The 20,878-nt window shown below is 40.4% G+C and overlaps 2 long non-coding RNA genes across 3 annotated transcripts in view; both read left to right on the top strand.

Moving 5' to 3' along the window:
• The window catches only part of LOC117502456, a 73,466-nt gene that overhangs the window by 15,676 nt on the left and 36,912 nt on the right, over positions 1-20,878 (top strand). The window lies entirely within an intron of this gene.
• On the top strand, positions 2,763-20,524 carry LOC117502458. Its single transcript, XR_004558304.1, has 3 exons — positions 2,763-2,907; positions 14,304-14,306; positions 20,515-20,524. It is a non-coding gene; the product is annotated as an uncharacterized LOC117502458 (long non-coding RNA).

Below are 20,878 nucleotides of genomic sequence, written 5' to 3'. Positions count from 1 at the left end.
CAGGGGACGGGTCAGACTAAGACTCAGAAGCTCCTATGACCAGTATGAAATCAAGGACCGAGACGTCGCCCGGTACGGTGGAGCCGGGGCCCCACCCTGCAGCTGGGGCTCATGCGCAAGCACCTGGTGGTCAGGCCTTAGCCCACAGGGCCTGGTCGGGCCCAGCCCAAAAGAGCGACATGGGTCTGCCCTCCTGTGGGTTCAAAACCTGCAGAGGGTGCAGAGAGGACTGGGTGGCGGTCGAGGGCGGGTGGCCCGGTCTGCGCTCACAGCCTCTGGCTGTCGGGACGTGGAATGTCACCTCGCTAGGGGAGAAGGAGCCTGAGCTTGTGAGGGAGGTTGAGAGGTACAGACTAGAGATAGTCGGGCTCACTTCCACGCACAGCTTGGAGGTGATACAGATAGGGTGAGGAGTTTGGTCACTCGGGCGGAGCTCTAAGTCAAGCCGCTGCTCCTCTACGTCGAAAGGAGCCAGCTGAGGTGGCTCGAGCATCTTTTTCGGATGCCCCCTGGACACCTCACTGGAGAGGTGTTCCGGGCACGTCCCATTGGGAGGATGCCCCAGGGAAGACCCAGGACACGCTGGAGGGACTACATCTCGCAGCTGGCTTGGGAACGCCTCGGGGTTCCCCTGGAGGAGCTGGGGGAGGTGTGTGTATCGGGAGGTCTGGGCAGCTTTGCTTGAGCTGCTGCCCCCGCGACCCAATCTTGGATGAAGCGGAAGAAAATAGATGGATGGATGGATGATAATCCAACCTCTTATATATCTGACAGAGAACACATATGTAAGTTGGTAAATAGGATTTGTGCTGTTCATACTCCACAAAAAAGTCAGATCTGTTTCATACGCAGGCTAAAACAACAACAACACGACTACTACTACTACAAATAATACAACCCCAATTCCAATGAAGTTGGAACATTGTGAAAAATGTAAATAAATACAGAATACAATGATGTGCCAATCCTCTTCAACCTATATTCAATTGAATACACCACAAAGACAAGATATTTAATGTTCAAACTGATAAACTTTATTGTTTTTATGCAAATATTTGCTTATTTTGAAATGGATGCCTGAAACATGTTTCAAAAAAGCTGGGACAGTGGAATGTTTACCACTGTGTTACATCACCTTTCCTTCTAACAACACTCAATAAGTGTTTGGGAACTGAGGACACTAATTGTTGAAGCTTTGTAGGTGGAATTCTTTCCCATTCTTGCTTGATGTACGACTTCAGTTGTTCAACAGTCCGGGGTCTCTGTTGTCGTATTTTACACTTCATAATGCGCCACACATTTTCAATGTGCGACAGGTCTGGACTGCAGGCAGGACAGTCTAGTACCCGCACTCTTTTACTACAAAGCCACACTGTTGTCAATGTTGGTTTTCGGCCTTGCGGCTTCCGTGTAGAAAGTTCTCCAGATTCTCTAAATGTTCTGATTATATTATGGTCTGCAGATGATGGAATCCCTAAATTCCTTGCAACTGAAAGTTGAGAAACACTGTTCTTAAACTGTTGGACTATTTTTTCATGCAGTTGTTCACAAAGTGGTGATTCTCACCCCACCTTTGCTTGTGAATGGCTGAGCCTTTAGGGGATGCTGCTTTTATACCCAATCATGACACTCACCTGTTTCCAATTAGGTGTTCTTTGAGCATTCAACAACTTTCCCTGTCTTTTGTTGCCCCGTCCCAACTTTTTTGAAATGTGTTGCAGGTATCCATTTCAAAATGAGCAAATATTTGCACAAAAACAACAAAGTTTATCAGTTTGAACATTAAATATCTTGTCTTCGTGGTGTATTCAATTGAATACAGGTTGAAGAGGATTTGAAAATCATTGTATTCTGTTTTTATTTACATTTTACACAATGTCCCAACTTCATTGGAATTGGGGTTGTAATAATAATATCAGTCTCAAGTTTCTTCAAGTGGTAAAGTTTACACAGCAATTGTTTTTTTTCCCCCTGAAATACCATGACTTTGGCTGAAATTACAGCAGGATGAGTCTTCAGTCCTTTCACTGATGTACGACAGTTCTTGGTGCTGACACCAAAGAGGTAGCACTTAAACTGCTGTCTTCCAACAAATTTTTTTAGACGACTGCACTGGGTCGTGTGGTCCTTGCTGCCCTCTTACTCACCGTTCATGAAGGGCAGCTGCCAGCCACTCAGCAGGACAAGCAAGTTGGACCACGTCTTTGGAAACGGAGACGTATCAGGAGCAGGCTGCATTTCAGAAATTCCTGGGTGTCTTAGAAAAGTTGAATTTCATCATCTGGCAAAGGAAGATCATGCACTTTGTTTTTCCATGTGCCATCTTTTCCATGTAGTACAGCAGATAACTTTAAGAATCGTTCAAATCCGGTTACAAGCACCAAAATTTGACTGTGTATACCTTTTGGTACATATTGTTGAAAAATAACGTTAGCCATTTGAATTTTCAATAGGTGGCCAAGTCGGGGTCAATTGAAAAATTGCACAGGGTCAAAATTAAAAAATGTTCCAATCATATTGAAAGTGATACCACATTATGTATCTGATGACAGTGATTCCAAAAAGTTATAGTTTGGACTATTTATAACAGAATGTTCTGAAGTTATGGGGTAAAAACAGCAAGAATGGTGACAAAGGCCAGTTTCAGTTTGTACAGGGGTCAAAAGTTAAAGTTGCACCAGTTTTGGCAAAACACGGTGCAAATTATTGGTTGAACTAATAGGATTAACAAATGGAATAGTTCCGACTGTGCTGAATGTTTGGTCTCCAAAGTAAAGGTTAAACAATGTTGATGTCCATTGGATTCTATGACATGTGACATGTTACCCCGTAACATGATAACTAAAAATGACACATGGTGCAAACTATTTCTTTTTAAAGTCCTGCTATCTCAACCAATGATTTGCAGTTCTTCAACTGACCCCTACTTGGCCCCCTATTGAAAATTCAAATGGCTAACATTATTTTTCTAAAATATGTACCAAAAGGTATAAACAGTCAAACTTTGGTGCTTGTAACCGGTTTGAAGGATTCCTCTGCAAATATTCTGTTATCTGCTGCACTAATACTGTCGTTGGCATTTACTTCATCCATCGTTGAGTGTCTAATTACTGCACAGTATGACATCTTGTCCAGTTCTTGTTTATTTCACTGCTTTTTCCATCCATCCGATAGCGTAACATAAGGCAGCTATTAGGGGATCGTGCATATTTTTCTCCGCTCATTTGAATGTACATTGTTGAACTTGCTGTTGGTGTGTCCGGGCGCATGTCAGGTCGCTGTGCGTCTTTTAAATCCTGTGTAACTCCTCTGTTTCTAAATGACGGATTAGACTTCTCATAGTCTGACTGCTCATCCAGCAATAATCCACATACAGAGATTTTTAGCTGGAGAAGGCAGCAGGCCAGATGCGAGAATGAGGGACAGGCGGAAAGGGCGGGGGATTGGAGGAGGTGGTGGTGGGGGCCGTGTCAGAGCTCAGAGGAGCAACTCTGTTCAAATTATTCTAAGTAGAAAGTTCCTACAAATCCGTGAGGAGAGATGCAGCTAACGTGTATCAGCAGGCTATACACTCATCCTTTAAACTCCCATCAAAAAATATTCCACAGGAAACAATTCCTGGCTTATTTTTTTTGTGTGCAGCGCCATGATGTTGCCCATGTCAACACTGACATATTTTTCACACCCTTGCTGTCGCTAGACTGTGAAATTGAAGGACATAATGAGACTGTCACGCAGACAAACACGAAAAGCAGCACACCACAACCAACTAGTACAAACCCAGGGCAGATAAAAGATGATTTTCGGATGATTTTACTAAGTTTTTTTTTTTTTTCCCTGCAGCTTGCCAAATGTGACACCTGCTATTGTGCTTTAATTTTACCTCATATTCTCTGTTCTGTCAGATACAATAGGTTTTACTGTGAGCATAATCAACACTTTGCTTCTCTTCGACTCCTGCACATGTAGCGGCAGTCCTTTGTTGACCAAGTGTGAAAGAATGCTTTCTGTTTCTCAGAGATAGTCATACTACTTTGCACAGGGCTGCGCACGTTCTATCAATACATGCGTGTAGCCGCAGAAACAAAGAAAGCATCAAATACACACTGTGACACCCGTTCAAGCACACAGAAACACCCGCGTTGATGTGAAGAGTAAGAGAATACCTAATAGATAATAAGGATACGAAATATATTCCTTTGCAATTACAGAGAAAACATGTAAAAGTATTGTACAAATGGAATGGCCAATACACACTTCAAGTTGTGCACCTTGACTATAATTAAAAATAAATGAGTTGTTGCAGAAATGCAACTTGATTCAAAACTACATTTGTCAAAACTCATAGATGTTTGAGTGGCTCAGTTTTCTGCATCTGTATAAAAGCGGAACAGTTGCAATTTCCCATTGCGATAAGCTGTTGTAATTATCTTGTTGACCTTAAATCAATGATCAATGTCAACTTTAAAGAACCAACAGTGATCACTGATTTAAGGTCAGCAAGATGATGATGACGGATTATCTCAATGAGAAATTGCAAATGTTCTGCTTTTATACAGTGGAAAAGCATTAAACTATTATTCACTCACTGTATATTAAAGTGTTGCAGGCTTCATTTGGGAAATGACTGGATTGAGAATGATTAAAAGTATATTAATGACAACGCTTGCATCACATAGTAGGACAACTTGGTGTGTAAAACAATTGATCAATTAAGAGATAATAATGTAGAATGTCACTCACTACCTCACTGTGGTTCATGTTAATCTCAGTTTCTGGTATGGAACTCTGATTTATATGATCTGCATATTGATTGGGAACAATTTTTATGTCTTCTTGACAAGTCCCAATGTCCAGGTAGGGTATAGTGGAAGGAAACAAGAGGATCCAGAGGAAACCAGTGCAACAGGGAACCTCCATACAGAAAATAGCTTTGCATTGCTGGACTTGAACCAAGGATCTGATGAACTTCCTGTGAAACAAGGGTGATAAACCTTTTTGTCATTTCATCTTGTTGTACTCTGTGGTAGTACAATGTCTGTTGTACAGTACTGTTAGGCTATACAATCTGCACTGCTCCCAGTAAGTGTATGTATTTAAAATATGGAATCACTCAATTCTGAGGAATAAATTATGGAATCAACCTGTAAATTTTCATCCCCAAAACTAACACCTGCATCAAATCAGATCTGCTCGTTAGTCTGCATCTAAAAAGGAGTGATCACACCTTGGAGAGCTGTTGCACCAAGTGGACTGACATGAATCATGGCTCCAACACGAGAGATGTCAATTGAAACAAAGGAGAGGATTATCAAACTCTTAAAAGAGGGTAAATCATCACACAATGTTGCAAAAGATGTTGGTTGTTCACAGTCAGCTGTGTCTAAACTCTGGACCAAATACAAACAACATGGGAAGGTTGTTAAAGGCAAACATACTGGTAGACCAAGGAAGACATCAAAGCATCAAGACAGAAAACTTAAAGCAATATGTCTCAAAAATCAAAAATGCACAACAAAACAAATGAGGAGTGAATGGGAGGAAACTGGAGTCAACGTCTGTGACCGAACTGTAAGAAACCACCTAAAGGAAATGGGATTTACATACAGAAAAGCTAAACGAAAGCCATCATTAACACCTAACCAGAAAAAAACAAGGTTACAATGGGCTAAGGAAAAGCAATCATGGACTGTGGATGACTGGATGAAAGTCATATTCAGTGATGAATCTCGAATCTGCATTGGGCAAGGTGATGATGCTGGAACTTTTGTTTGGTGCCGTTCCAATGAGATTTATAAAGATGACTGCCTGAAGAGAACATGTAAATTTCCACAGTCATTGATGATATGGGGCTGCATGTCAGGTAAAGGCATTGGGGAGATGGCTGTCATTACATCATCAATAAATGCACAAGTTTACCTTGATATTTTGGACACTTTTCTTATCCCATCAATTGAAAGGTTGTTTGGGGATGATGAAATCATTTTTCAAGATGATAATGCATCTTGCCATAGAGCGAAAACTGTGAAAACATTCCTTGCAAAAAGATACATAGGGTCAATGTCATGGCCTGCAAATAGTCCGGATCTTAATCCAGTTGAAAATCTTTGGTGGAAGTTGAAGAAAATGGTCCATGACAAGGCTCCAACCTGCAAAGCTGATCTGGCAACAGCAATCAGAGAAAGTTGGAGCCAGATTGATGAACAGTAGTGTTTGTCACTCATTAAGTCCATGCCTCAGAGACTGCAAGCTGTTATAAAAGCCAGAGGTGGTGCAACAAAATACTAGTGATGTGTTGGAGCGTTCTTTTGTTTTTCGTGATTCCATAATTTTTTTCTCAGAATTGAGTGATTCCATTTTTTTCCCCTATGCTTGGTCTAAAAAAGTAACCGTTACTGACTGCCACAATTTTCTTCCCTGATTTCTTATAGTGTTTCATAAGCCAGAAAGTTGCCATTTGAAATGACTTTAGTTTTGTGTCATGTCTGTGATCTGCTTTTTTTCTACAAAATTAAACAACTGAATGAACATCCTCCGAGGCTGGTGATTCCATAATTTTTGCCAGGGGTTGTATGTACGAGGTCTGTCCGTAAAGTATCGTACCTTTTTATTTTTTTCAAAAACTATATGGATTTCATTCATATGTTTTTACGTCAGACATGCTTGAACCCTCGTGCGCATGCGTGAGTTTTTCCACGCCTGTCGGTGACGTCATTCGCCTGTGAGCACGCCTTGTGGAAGGAGTGGTCCCGCCCCCTCGTCGGATTTTCATTGTCTGGAAATGGCGGAATGAAAAGGACTTTTTTTCCATCAGAATTTTTTCAGAAGCTGTTAGAGACTGGCACCTGGAAACCATTCGAAAAATTTATCTGGCTTTCAGTGAAAATTTTACGGGCTTCACAGAGAATAAGGACTTTAACTACAGGTTTAAGGACCCCTTTAAAGGACGGTCGGTGCGCCGCGCTGCGAGCTGCGACTGATGCGGCACAAACCACTGGATCATTTCTAAGCTGATGGCTCTGTGGATACGAGACCAGTCGTGTGCTCTTTCTCTGGTTATCACAAGACCTGGACATCAGCCATTTTCCGGCAGATTTCACTTTTAACAAGAGATTTTGTCATGGAAAGCCGCGCGGAGGCTTCGCGCGTCACGACCGATTCGCTGATGAAGCGAGACAAAGGAACACCTCCGTTTCGGCGTGTTAGAGGACAAGTTGGGACATGTCTATCTCGGCTTTCAGTGCTTACCAGTCGAGTGAGTATAAAAGAACTTGTGGAGAGCTGCCCTCTCTACTTTTAAGATTAGGCTTAAAACTTTCCTTTTCGCTAAGGCTTATAGTTAGGGCTGGATCGGGTGACCCTGGACCATCCCTTGGTTATGTTGCTTTAGACGTAGACTGTGTTTCATAATTATTGTATGGCCTTGCCTTGCAATGTGGAGCGCCTTGGGGCAACTGTTTGTTGTGATTTGGCGCTATACAAGAAAAAAGTTGATTGATTGATTGAAGTGGACTCCCCTAAACTGCAGGACCGGTATATCGGTCCGTTCAAGATCATCAAGGTCATCAGTCCAGCCGCAGTGAGGCTTCAGCTTCCGGCCTCACTGCGGATCCATCCCGTTTTCCACGTGTCCCGGATCAAGCCCCATCACACCTCACCCCTCTGTACTCCCGGTCCGGCACCATCTCCTGCCCAGATCATCGATGGCGAGCCGGCTTGGACTGTGCGCCGGCTCTTAGATGTCCGTAGGATGGGCCGGGGCTTCCAGTATTTGGTGGACTGGGAGGGGTACAGACCTGAAGAACGCTCCTGGGTGAAGAGGAGGTTCATCCTGGACCCGGCCCTCCTGGCCGATTTCTACCGCCGCCACCCGGACAAGCCTGGTCGGGCGCCAGGAGGCGCCCGTTGAGGGGGGGGTCCTGTTGTGTGGGCCGCCAGAAGAGGAGGTACTGCTGGCCCACCACCAGAGGGCGCCCTGTCTGGAGTGCGGGCTCCAGGCACCAGAGGGCGCAGCCGCCTCACAGGAGCAGCCAGGGTGACAGCTGTCACGCATCACCTGCAACAGCTGTTACCAATCATCTGATCGGCAGGAGTATATCAGCAGGACGACGTCTCCACCTCTTTGCCGAGATATTGTTTCTACCTAGAAGGTAACGTATCTCAGCTGACGGATTGTATCCTTTTGGATTTTGTGCGTTGTTCTGGAGATTACTTTTCCAACGAGAGGTGGAGGTAGCTTTCCTACCGTTCGGATTCCTGGGTGCAAACGGGCCCTCCTTTAATTGTTCTTTGTTCCTCGCCAGCAGTACCAGGTCCGACACGCGGAGGCAGTGGCCACCTGGGAGTTCGGGACTTGGCGGCTCCAGTATTCCCGGGGTCTGGTGGCAGAGGAAACCGTGTGGTTCCGGTTCTACTTTGGAGAGGCGTCTCCTATCTTCGAGCCTGCCCACACGACACCATTGTGAATTGAATTTTGTCCATTATTGTAATCTGTTGTATTTGTTGTGCACATTCACAACAGTAAAGTGTTGTTATTTGACCTATTCCATTGTCCGTTCATTTGCGCCCCCTGTTGTGGGTCCGTGTACTTACACTTTCCCAACACAAAGCCATACAATAATTATAGAAAAACCCCAACTGTCAAAACGACCCCCTGTGAGCAAGCACTTGGCGAGAGTGGGAAGGAAAAACTCCCTTTTAACAGGAAGAAACCTCCAGCAGAACCAGGCTCAGGGAGGGGCAGTCTTCTGCTGGGACTGGTTGGGGCTGAGGGAGAGAACCAGGAAAAAGACATGATGTGGAGGGGAGCAGAGATCAATCACTAATGATTAAATGCAGAGTGGTGCATACAGAGCAAAAAGAGAAAGAAACACTCAGTGCATCATGGGAACCCCCCAGCAGTCTAAGTCTATAGCAGCATAACTAAGGGATGGTTCAGGGTCACCTGATCCAGCCCTAACTATAAGCTTTAGCAAAAAGGAAAGTTTTAAGCCTAATCTTAAAAGTAGAGAGGGTGTCTGTCTCCCTGATCCGAATTGGGAGCTGGTTCCACAGGAGAGGAGCCTGAAAGCTGAAGGCTCTGCCTCCCATTCTACTCTTACAAACCCTAGGAACTACAAGTAAGCCTGCAGTCTGAGAGCGAAACGCTCTATTGGGGTGATATGGTACTATAAGGTCCCTAAGATAAGATGGGACCTGATTATTCAATCCTTATAAGTAAGAAGAAGAATTTTAAATTCTATTCTAGAATTAACAGGAAGCCAATGAAGAGAGGCCAATATGGGTGAGATATGCTCTCTCCTTCTAGTCCCTGTCAGTACTCTAGCTGCAGCATTTTGAATTAACTGAAGGCTTTTCAGGGAACTTTTAGGAATACCTGATAATAATGAATTACAATAGTCCAGCCTAGAGGAAATAAATGCATGAATTAGTTTTTCAGCATCACTCTGAGACAAGACCTTTCTAATTTTAGAGATATTGCGCAAATGCAAAAAAGCAGTCCTACATATTTGTTTAATATGCGCATTGAATGACATATCCTGATCAAAAATGACTCCAAGATTTCTCACAGTATTACTAGAGGTCAGCCATCCAGAGTAAGGATCTGGTTAGACACCATGTTTCTAAGATTTGTGGGGCCAAGTACAATAACTTCAGTTTTATCTGAGTTTAAAAGCAGGAAATTAGAGGTCATCCATGTCTTTATGTCTGTAAGACAATCCTGCAGTTTAGTTAATTGGTGTGTGTCCTCTGGCTTCATGGATAGATAAAGCTGAGTATCATCTGCGTAACAATGAAAATTTAAGCAATGCTGTCTAATAATACTGCCTAAGGGAAGCATGTATAAAGGTATAAAGTGAATAAAATTGGTCCTAGCACAGAACCTTGTGGAACTCCATAATTAACCTTAGTCTGTGAAGAAGATTCCCCATTTACATGAACAAATTGTAATCTATTAGATAAATATGATTCAAACCACCGCAGCGCAGTGCCTTTAATACCTATGGCATGCTCTAATCTCTGTAATAAAATTTTATGGTCAACAGTATCAAAAGCAGCACTGAGGTCTAACAGAACAAGCACAGAGATGAGTCCACTGTCTGAGGCCATAAGAAGATCATTTGTAACCTTCACTAATGCTGTTTCTGTACTATGATGAATTCTAAACCCTGACTGAAACTCTTCAAATAGACCATTCCTCTGCAGATGATCAGTTAGCTGTTTTACAACTACCCTTTCCAGAATTTTTGAGAGAAAAGGAAGGTTGGAGATTGGCCTATAATTAGCTAAGATTGCGGGTCAAGTGATGGCTTTTTAAGTAATGGTTTAATTACTGCCACCTTAAAAGCCTGTGGTACATAGCCAACTAATAAAGACAGATTGATTATATTTAAGATCGAAGCATTAATTAATGGTAGGGCTTCCTTGAGCAGCCTGGTAGGAATGGGGTCTAATAGACATGTTGATGGTTTGGAGGAAGTAACTAATGAAAATAACTCAGACGGAACAATCGGAGAGAAAGAGTCTAACCAATCACTGAAAGCAGCCAAAGAGAACGATATGTCTTTGGGATGGTTATGAGTAATTTTTTCTCTAATAGTTAAAATTTTATTAGCAAAGAAAGTCATGAAGTCATTACTAGTTAAAGTTAAAGGAATACTCGGCTCAATAGAGCTCTGACTCATTGTCAGCCTGGCTACAGTGCTGAAAAGAAACCTGGGGTTGTTCTTATTTTCTTCAATTAGTGATGAGTAGTAAGATGTCCTAGCTTTACGGAGGGCTTTTTTATAGAGCAACAGACTCTTTTTCCAGGCTAAGTGAAGATCTTCTAAATTAGTGAGATGCCATTTCCTCTCCAACTTACGGGTGATCTGCTTTAAGCTGCGAGTTTGTGAGTTATACCACGGAGTCAGGCACATCTGATTTAAGGCTCTCTTTTTCAGAGGAGCTACAGCATCCAAAGTTGTCCTCAATGAGGATATAAAACTATTAACGAGATAATCTATCTCACTCACAGAGTTTAGGTAGCTACTCTGCCCTGTGTTGGTATATGGCATTGGAGAACATAAAGAAGGAATCATATCCTTAAACCTAGTTACAGCGCTTTCTGAAAGACTTCTACTGTAATGAAACTTATTCCCCACTACTGGGTAGTCCATCAGAGTAAATGTAAATGTTATTAAGAAATGATCAGACAGAAGGGAGTTTTCAGGGAATACTGTTAAGTCTTCAATTTCCATACCATAAGTCAGAACAAGATCTAAGGTATGATTAAAGTGGTGGGTGGACTCATTTACATTTTGAGCAAAGCCAATCGAGTCTAACAATAGATTAAATGCAGTGTTGAGGCTGTCATTCTCAGCATCTGTGTGGATGTTAAAATCGCCCACTATAATTATCTTATCTGAGCTAAGCACCAAGTCAGACAAAAGGTCAGAAAATTCACAGAGAAACTCACAGTAACGACCAGGAGGACGATAGATAACAACAAATAAAACTGGTTTTTGGGACTTCCAATTTGGATGGACAAGACTAAGAGACAAGCTTTCAAACGAATTAAAGCTCTGTCTGGGTTTTGATTAATTAATAAGCTGGAGTGGAAGATTGCTGCTAATCCTCCGCCTCGGCCCGTGCTACGAGCATTCTGGCAGTTAGTGTGACTCGGGGGTGTTGACTCATTTAAACTAACATATTCATCCTGCTGTAACCAGGTTTCTGTAAGGCAGAATAAATCAATATGTTGATCCATTATTATATCATTTACTAACAGGGACTGAGAAGAGAGAGATCTAATGTTTAATAGACCACATTTAACTGTTTTAGTCTGTGGTGCAGTTGAAGGTGCTATATTATTTTTTTCTTTTTGAAATTTTATGCTTAAATACATTTTTACTGGTTGTTGGTGGTCTGGGAGCAGGCACTGTCTCTACGGGGATGGGGTAATGAGGGGATGGCAGGGGGAAAGAAGCTGCAGAGAGGTGTGTAAGACTACAACTCTGCTTCCTGGTCCCAACCCTGGATAGTCACGGTTTGGAGGATTTAAGAAAATTGGCCAGATTTCTAGAAATGAGAGCTGCTCCATCCAAAGTGGGATGGATGCCGTCTCGCCTAACAAGACCAAGTTTTCCCCAGAAGCTTTGCCAATTATCTATGAAGCCCACCTCATTTTTTGGACACCACTCAGACAGCCAGCAATTCAAGGAGAACATGCGGCTAAACATGTCACTCCCGGTCCAATTGGGGAGGGGCCCAGAGAAAACTACAGAGTCCGACATTGTTTTTGCAAAGTTACACACCGATTCAATATTAATTTTAGTGACCTCCGATTGGCGTAACCGGGTGTCATTACTGCCGACGTGAATTACAATCTTACCAAATTTACGCTTAGCCTTAGGCAGCAGTTTCAAATTTCCTTCAATGTCGCCTGCTCTGGCCCCCGGAAGACAATTGACTATGGTTGCTGGTGTCACTAACTTCACATTTCTCAAAACAGAGTTGCCAATAACCAGAGTTTGATCCTCAGCGGGTGTGTCGCCGAATGGGGAAAAACAGTTAGAGATGTGAACGGGTTGGCGGTGTACACGGGGCTTCTGTTTAGGACTACGCTTCCTCCTCACAGTCACCCAGTCGGCCTGCTTTCCCGGCTGCTCGGGATCTGCCGGGAGGGAACTAACGGCGACTAAGCTACCTTGGTCCGCACCGACTACAGGGGCCTGGCTAGCTGTAGGATTTTCCAAGGTGCAGAGCCGAGTCTCCAATTTGCCCAGCCTGGCCTCCAAAGCTACGAATAAGCTACACTTATTACAAGTACCATTACTGCTAAAGGAGGCCGAGGAATAACTAAACATTTCACACCCAGAGCAGAAAAGTGCGGGAGAGACAGGAGAAGCCGCCATGCTAAACCGGCTAAGAGCTAGTAGCTGCGCTAAGCTAGCGGATTCCTAAAAACACGCAAAGTGAATAATGTGTAAATAATTTAGAGATGATTCAGCAGAGGGAGTGCTTTACTTAAGGCACGTGAAGATTACACTGTGAAACAAATCGTTATCTAGTTAACTAGATCAATCTAACTGCACAGATTAAACAGCTAACAGATACAGCAAAACACTGCTGTGCTCCGGAACAGGAAGTGATACAATACCGCAGTGAGAGCCAACCACCAGTCTTGAATGCAGTATTACTGCAGTGATTCTTGGCAGCTTTGAAACAGTCCAATGGTACTCACTTCAACTCTGTTGAGTAATCGTAGACTTGAACAACTGTGGCACATACGGTAGATGACCTTGTATGCTTCTATTAAGTCAAATAATGGTAATTTCATCTAGTTTAGTCTCAAGTCATACCTCCATTGCCCTCCTCTGTACACCCTCTAGAGGTTTGATTTGTCTCTCAAGTACGACATATGTTGCAACCAGTGGTGGGCACAGCTAACCAAAAAGTTAACTGGTAATCAACTAACTGAAAAGTTATCTTTTTTAACACTAAACCGATAAACTGTCTACAAACTTATCGGAAGCTACAGATAACCGATAACTTTCAATTTTGCCTCAAATACACTCTCAGGTACTAAGAAGCTGATTTAGAGTTTAAATACCGCCAAAGCTTCTGATAGAACCAACGGTGATCAGAAACCCAAACAGCCAATGAGCCAGCGCTTCAGTCTTTGTGCGATCTGCCCCCTGCTATAAGAAAGCATCATTTACCCTGACAGGATAAAGTGGTCCTGAGATGAGGCAGAGGTCTTGAAATGGAAAGTAGGTTTGAATTATGGTTTTGCTTTATAAATAAAATTATTCTGGATAGAATAAATACATTAATGTAAACTCTTAAAATGTACAAAGTGATATATAACACAGATCTGTTAATTTTAAAATAATGCCCTCATTCTGAAGATTTTAACATTAACACACCAAAGGGATTATGGGTAAGCTAAGCCTCCACTCATACTGATTAGTTGACTCATTCATTCATTCTATGTAAAAACCAACACAAGTGAATCAATGTAACGTGTTGGTGTTTACAAATAAATGTGCTTTTGTAAAATATGTAATTTTTTTTCATTTGTATAAAAAATAAAGAAATTTTCAAGATCCCGCTAGACAGTGCCTAAGCGCACGCGTGATGACATCACAATTCTATCCGGTTAGGGAGAATAACAAGAACTGTCAAAAAACTTTATTGTGTGTGGTTGCTGGAGTTGTGTGGTGATAGGAATCGACCTTTGAATGCTTGAATAATGATGTCAGTCGCACAAAGAAATCAAATGGTGAAAACATGTTTGGTGCAGTGTCATAACGCATCAGTCAGTCGCTTCACGAGGCGTCATAACATCCGATCGGTTAGCGGCTCGGTGCGGTGTCATAACTGATCAATTAGTCACTGCATGAGGCGTCATAACATCAAGCCTGGTTCACATGGCAAGATAATTAGGCCGATATCGGACTCGATCTTCCCCTTCCGACAATCTTAAGGACACCCCGGCAATCATGATGATGCTAAATATAATCTTATCAGATATTCCTGCCATGCATGGTGTGTTAAGAAGGATGTGAGGAGCTAAATGTGGTATGCAGCCAATCAGAAAGCGAAGTGTTTTACCTGGGAATATTCGTGTATGAAATCCGTTTGTGTGTGTTGTTGTTACCGTGTGGCTGACACCACACACTGTACAACTAAACCTGTCAGATCTATGATTTTTTTTTCTCCATGTGTGTGGTCTCTCAGGTTTTGGAAACCTACAGATAATTTTAAAATCCTACGGTCGACAACACTGTGATATACCCGCGCCAGTAGATGGCATTGTTCTATGCATTTTGACGCTGGTTACATCACACGGCCTGAATCACAATTTAACAGCCTTTTGCATTTTTCCATAAAACAAACGCAATAACAACGTCTATAAACCCAGAGAATATATTCACGAGAGTTTTAGGCACAATATAGAAAGAGTTTAATGCTGTTGTCCGTGTGGAGCCTGATCAGAGCATCTCAAATGCATTTCTTCTGTCGTGAATACCCATAATGCACTACGCACACAACATGTCCACACTAAAACCTTCAGAATTATATTACTTTAAAACTAAAACATATATCTAATATTATCGCTTTATAAAACTTCAGATGTGACGTTAATTTAAATAACTTGTCTGAAATGAGTTTGGTTAAAATTATAACCATAAGTTAAAACTGTATGCCTCTGGATGATTTGGGTACGATTGCCAGCGTATTAGTATGGGTTTAAAAGAAATGAGCTTTTATTTCTTTTCTATGACCAGTTCTCCTTTGCCTGCAGAGGACAGAGCGGTTTCTTCTAGAACCAGCTCTTCTCTGTTTGTAGAGGATAGAACTGTGCATCTACTACAAAAAGCTACGTCTGCAAAAATGTTCGCGATCTAAAAATTATCGGACCAAAACTTATCGGAAGATAATTGGTCCGATGATGGTTTTCAAAGTTATCTGAAAAGCTAATCCGATAATGAAAACATTATCTTCGATAATTAGTGGATTAGCGGAACTGTGCCCAACTGTTGCAACAATCCAGTTGTACATGGACATTAGAAGTGTTTTGTATAGTAATTTAAATGACTCGTATGAAAAGTTGTTCTGATGAGTAATAACATTCCATTAGCTTTCAGTAAATCATTTTCTTAATAGATGTCATATTTCAGTTCTATCTCTCATCACTTCAAGGTCTTTTCTTCCTTGATGTTTTGAAGTATTTGATTTTCTGCACATTATGGTCTTTTTCCATGTTTAATAACTTCACATTTTACTGGTGTTGAAGGCCATCTTCAATCTCAAAAATTACATCACAAGCAGATAATTAGGAAATTTACAGAATACATGTTTAAAGTAAGCCTGCCAACTCTGTTGACTTTAATTTCTCCAAGAGTAAAAACAACATCACGAACTTGCATGATTTTTGTGTGTGTGTGTGTGTGTGTATGTGTTTTGAAAAGAAAGAGACCGTACCGAAAATGTGCTCCCTGCTGCAGACATGGGTGGACTTACTGTATCAAAGTATCTGCTGCAGTGATTGTAGCCGTTGAAAATGAGTCATAGTAGAGCAATTAAAACGCCTGCATTCTGATTCTTAATTATTTCAGGGAATTTATAAAATCTGAATCTCTCAGTGTGGCTTCATCCAAATTGGGCTTTTAGTGAGTCATCTCACAAATGACTTGACTTGTAAGAATCCGCCAGTATCACTTTTGAAATTGCTCTTACTATAATGAGGTCTAAAATTTGTAACTTTCAGTGTGAAAGTTCCTGCTTCAGTTTTCACATAGTGAAGTAAATTATAGATATTTGGAGATTATCAAGGTAAGAAAGCAATTTATGATGAAAGCAGTATATTTGTAGCAGGGCAACTTGTTTTGATTTTTTATCAACCCTTCATTAAAAATCCAGAGGCGGTATCTGTGCAACCACAGTAACAATGCATACAATGGCTTGCAACAGTATTTGGCCGCTTGGTAATTCACGCATTTTAATTTGTTTATGCCATTTCAAATACAAAAAGGAAATCAGGCTTTTCAATATAAAAATTTCTAAAATTATCTTCCTTAAACTCAAACTCAAAGCAAATCTCTATAATGTGATATAAATTAATTAAAAATATAAAAGCCAAGATAATGGGTTGCCTAATGTCCCCCTTTGGTACAATACCTGGAAATAATCAGTTTAATTGCCTGTTTTCTTCAGACCAGTCACAGGATGAATACATGAACATTTCCAATTCACGGAATATATCTTGAACTGTATTTGCAACAGTTATGAAGAAATACAAACAGTATGGCACTCTATGGTAAATCTGTGTGGAGTAGACAGTTCTCAAAAACCGAGTGATTGTGCAAGAAGGAGAAGAGTGAGGAAAGCCACCAAGACACCCAGAAGATGTTTTAGGCTTCTCTGGCTGTGACTGGAGAAATTGTGCATCGTGCATGTTTTGCATTTTGTATCCCCAGTTGTACAGCTTCATGATAAAGTGGTATAGAGGAGGGTTTTATTAAAAAGAAGACCTGAAAGTTCAGCTACAATTTGCCAGAAGGTACATCTGAGACGCAAGCCTAGATTTAATGTTTTGGTGAAAGAAAACCCTCCTCTATACCACTTCACTTCTCCTTGCACAGTCACTCAGTTTTTGAGAACTGTCTCCTCCACACAGATTTACCACAGTGTGTCATACTGTTTGTATTTCTTCATAACTGATGTAAATAAAGTTCAAGCCATATTCAGTGACTTGGAAATGTTCATGTATCCATCCCCTGACTTGTGTGACGAAAACTGGCAATTAAATTGATTATTTACAGGTATTATACCAAAGGGGCCCATTACTTAGGCAACCCGTCACCTTGGCTTTTATATTTTTAATTAAATTATATCACATTGTAGAGATTTGCTTTGAGTTTGAGTTTAAGGAAGATAATTTTAGAAATTTTTATATTGAAAAGCTTGATTTGCTTTTTGTATCTGAAATGTCATAAATTAAAATGCGTGAAATACCAAGGGGCTGAATACTTTTGCAAGCCACTGTAGCAGACGATTGTCATGTCAGTGTTCAGAATACAGGAAGATACATGGGTAGAAATTCTACTGAAGGCAATACATTAATTTTTAAGTACACTTACACTAAACCATTATCCCCTCGACTATACGTATTTATATCCATTTTTGCAATTCTGGGTAGTATTATTTTCTTTCACACTTTCAATAACCAGTACAAAAAAAAAAATCTAATTTTCAAAGGACAAGCTTTTTATTTCTTTTTTCATGTACTTTTCAGGAGGCTTTCTCAAAAACTTATGAAAGGACTTTAGTCAGTTAAGCCTGAGCTCAAAGGAAGCCTGAAGAGATCCTGCTGGGAGTCTGGAGCCAGACGTCCAACACGCAGCCATTATGAGCTTCAACAATAACTATGGAGGTGAAAGAGATTTGATTTGAAATACTACAGTGGTTGTTTGAAAGAGCATAAAATCAATATGCTGTAAGTAATATGAAGATATTTGGGATCCTTTTAGGTTATTATAACAAGTTTGAGTTGGACTTCTGAGGTGCTTTTTAATTTTAAATTGCAGATACAGTAGTGTTCAGAATAATAGTAGTGCTATGTGACTAAAAAGATTAATCCAGGTTTTGAGTAGATTTCTTATTGTTGCATAGGAAACAAGGTACCAGTAGATTCAGTAGATTCTCACAAATCCAACAAGACCAAGCATTCATGATATGCACACTCTTACGGCTATGAAATTGGGCTATTATTAAAGAAAAGTAGAAAAGGGGGTGTTCACAATAATAGTAGCATCTGTTGTAGATGCTACAAACTCAAAACTATTATGTTTTTTTAGCAATCCTGTGAATCACTAAACTAGTATTTAGTTGTATAACCACAGTTTTTCATGATTTCTTCACATCTGCGAGGCATTAATTTTGTTGGTTTGGAACCAAGATTTTGCTCATTTACTAGTGTGCTTGGGGTCATTGTCTTGTTGAAACACCCATTTCAAGGGCATGTCCTCTTCAGCATAAGGCAACATGACCTCTTTAAGTATTTTGACATATCCAAACTGATCCATGATACCTGGTATGCGATATATAGGCCCAACACCATAGTAGGAGAAACATGCCCATATCATGATGCTTGCACCACCATGCTTCACTGTCTTCACTGTGAACTGTGGCTTGAATTCAGAGTTTGGGGGTCATCTCACAAACTGTCTGCGGCCCTTGGACCCAAAAAGAACAATTTTACTCTCATCAGTCCACAAAATATTCCTCCATTTCTCTTTAGGCCAGTTGATGTGTTCTTTGGCAAATTGTAACCTCTTCTGCACAGGTCTTTTATTTAACAGAGGGACTTTGCGGGGGATTCTTGCAAATATATTAGCTTCACACAGGCGTCTTCTAACTGTCACAGCACTTACAGGTAACTCCCGACTGTCTTTCATCATCCTGGAGCTGATCAATGGGTGAGCCTTTGCCATTCTGGTTATTCTTCTATCCATTTTGATGGTTGTTTTCCATTTTCTTCTATGTGTCTCTGGTTTGTTTGTTTTTTGTTTTTTTTATCCATTTTAAAGCATTGGAGATCATTGTAGATGAACAGCCTATAATTTTTGCACCTGCATCTAAGTTTACCCCTCTCCAATCAACGTTTTAATCAAACTACGCTGTTCTTCTGAACAATGTCTTGAACGTCCCATTTTCCTCAGGCTTTCAAAGAAAAAAGCATGTTCAACAGGTGCTGGCTTCATCCTTACATAGGGGACATCTGATTCACACCTGTTTGTTCCACAAAATTGAGGAACTCACTGAATGAATGCCAAACTACTATTATTGTGAACACCCCCTTTTCTACTTTTTTTACTAACAGCCCAATTTCATAGCCTTAAGAGTGTGCATATCATGAATGCTTGGTCTTGTTGGATTTGTGAGAATCTACTGAATCTACTGGTACCTTGTTTCCCATGTAACAATAAGAAATATACTCAAAACCTGGATTAATTTTTTTTAGTCACATAGCACTACTATTATTCTGAACACTACTGTATATAAACACACAAAACAATGTGATTTTGGAGAGACCAGCCACAGATGTCACAGTGCAGCTCTACTCTGATTGGCTGTCACGCCTGCCACTCAAACAAAAAACTGAACAGACTGAAACAGAATGTGACTTTTTAACCTCTTAAAATACCTCTTAAAATATTTGTTTTGAATATTTGTAAGAATCTACTCAATCTACTGGTACCTTGTTTCCCATGTAACAATAAGAAATATACTCAAAACCTGGATTAATCTTTTTAGTCACATAGCACTACTATTATTCTGAACACTCCTATATAAATGTCCTACAAGTTTTGTCTGACTCTGTAATTAATTAGATTTTTTTTTCTTGTTCTTTATCACAAGTATAATTTTCCGTAGTATTCAAATTTAAAAATGAGGATTCACATTCTAATATCTTCTTTTAAAAGAACAAGAAGATTCACAGTTTTTTTTATTCACAATAAAAAATTACATGGGTACAAATTAAGTCGTCTTGACACCCTGTTGTAATTTGTACCCATTTAATTTTTTTCTGTTATCGTCATGAAGAAGGAAATGTGGTACATTTTTAATTGGAACTGAAAATGCAAAAAAAACCAAAACAAAAATCTGAATGCAGCATAGTACAGCAGATAGGCAAAATGATGCACATTTTGTGACTAAAGCATGAAATTTGGCACACATATTCTAAATTAACTAATACTGTTTTCAGATGTGGAGGTGTTAAAGTTGAAGTTGCAACAATTTTGGCAATAAAGTGATGCAAATTATTGGTTGAGCTAATAGGATTAATAAATGGAATCATTTTGTCTGTGTTGAATGCTTGGTCTCCAAAGTAAAGGTCAAACAAGGTTGACCACTGGATTCTATGACATGTTCCCCTGTAATATGCTAACTAAGCATCTGTCGATGGTTCAAACTATTCCTTTTTAAAGCCCTATTAACTCAACCAATAATTTGCATCAGGTTTTTACCAGTTACATATTACTTAATTTAAAATATGTGTGCCAACATTGGTGCTTTAGTCACAAAATGAACAACTTTGAATTTAACACATGCACTTTCTCTTTCATGTCATCGACAAGATCTGAATGGCCAAAGTCACTGGGTTTGCCAAGGAATAAATATGCTTTAAACAATTAAATACTTTACCAACAATAAAATTAGCTGAACTAAAGGTACTTTATAATAACTACATTTTAGCACAAAGTATTTTTTTTTTTTTGGTCAATTTTGTGAAAAATCATGCAACTATAACACCTTTACAGTCTCAGTGAAAGACACACAATCAGTAAGCCCGTACAAAGTGGAAATATTTTGACTTTTCTGT

The sequence above is a fragment of the Thalassophryne amazonica genome, chromosome 20 (genome assembly GCF_902500255.1).
Source record: "Thalassophryne amazonica chromosome 20, fThaAma1.1, whole genome shotgun sequence".
NCBI classification, from domain to species: domain Eukaryota; kingdom Metazoa; phylum Chordata; class Actinopteri; order Batrachoidiformes; family Batrachoididae; genus Thalassophryne; species Thalassophryne amazonica.
The sequence above is the reverse complement of the archived record's forward strand: the minus strand, read 5'-3'. Positions and strand labels throughout refer to the sequence as shown.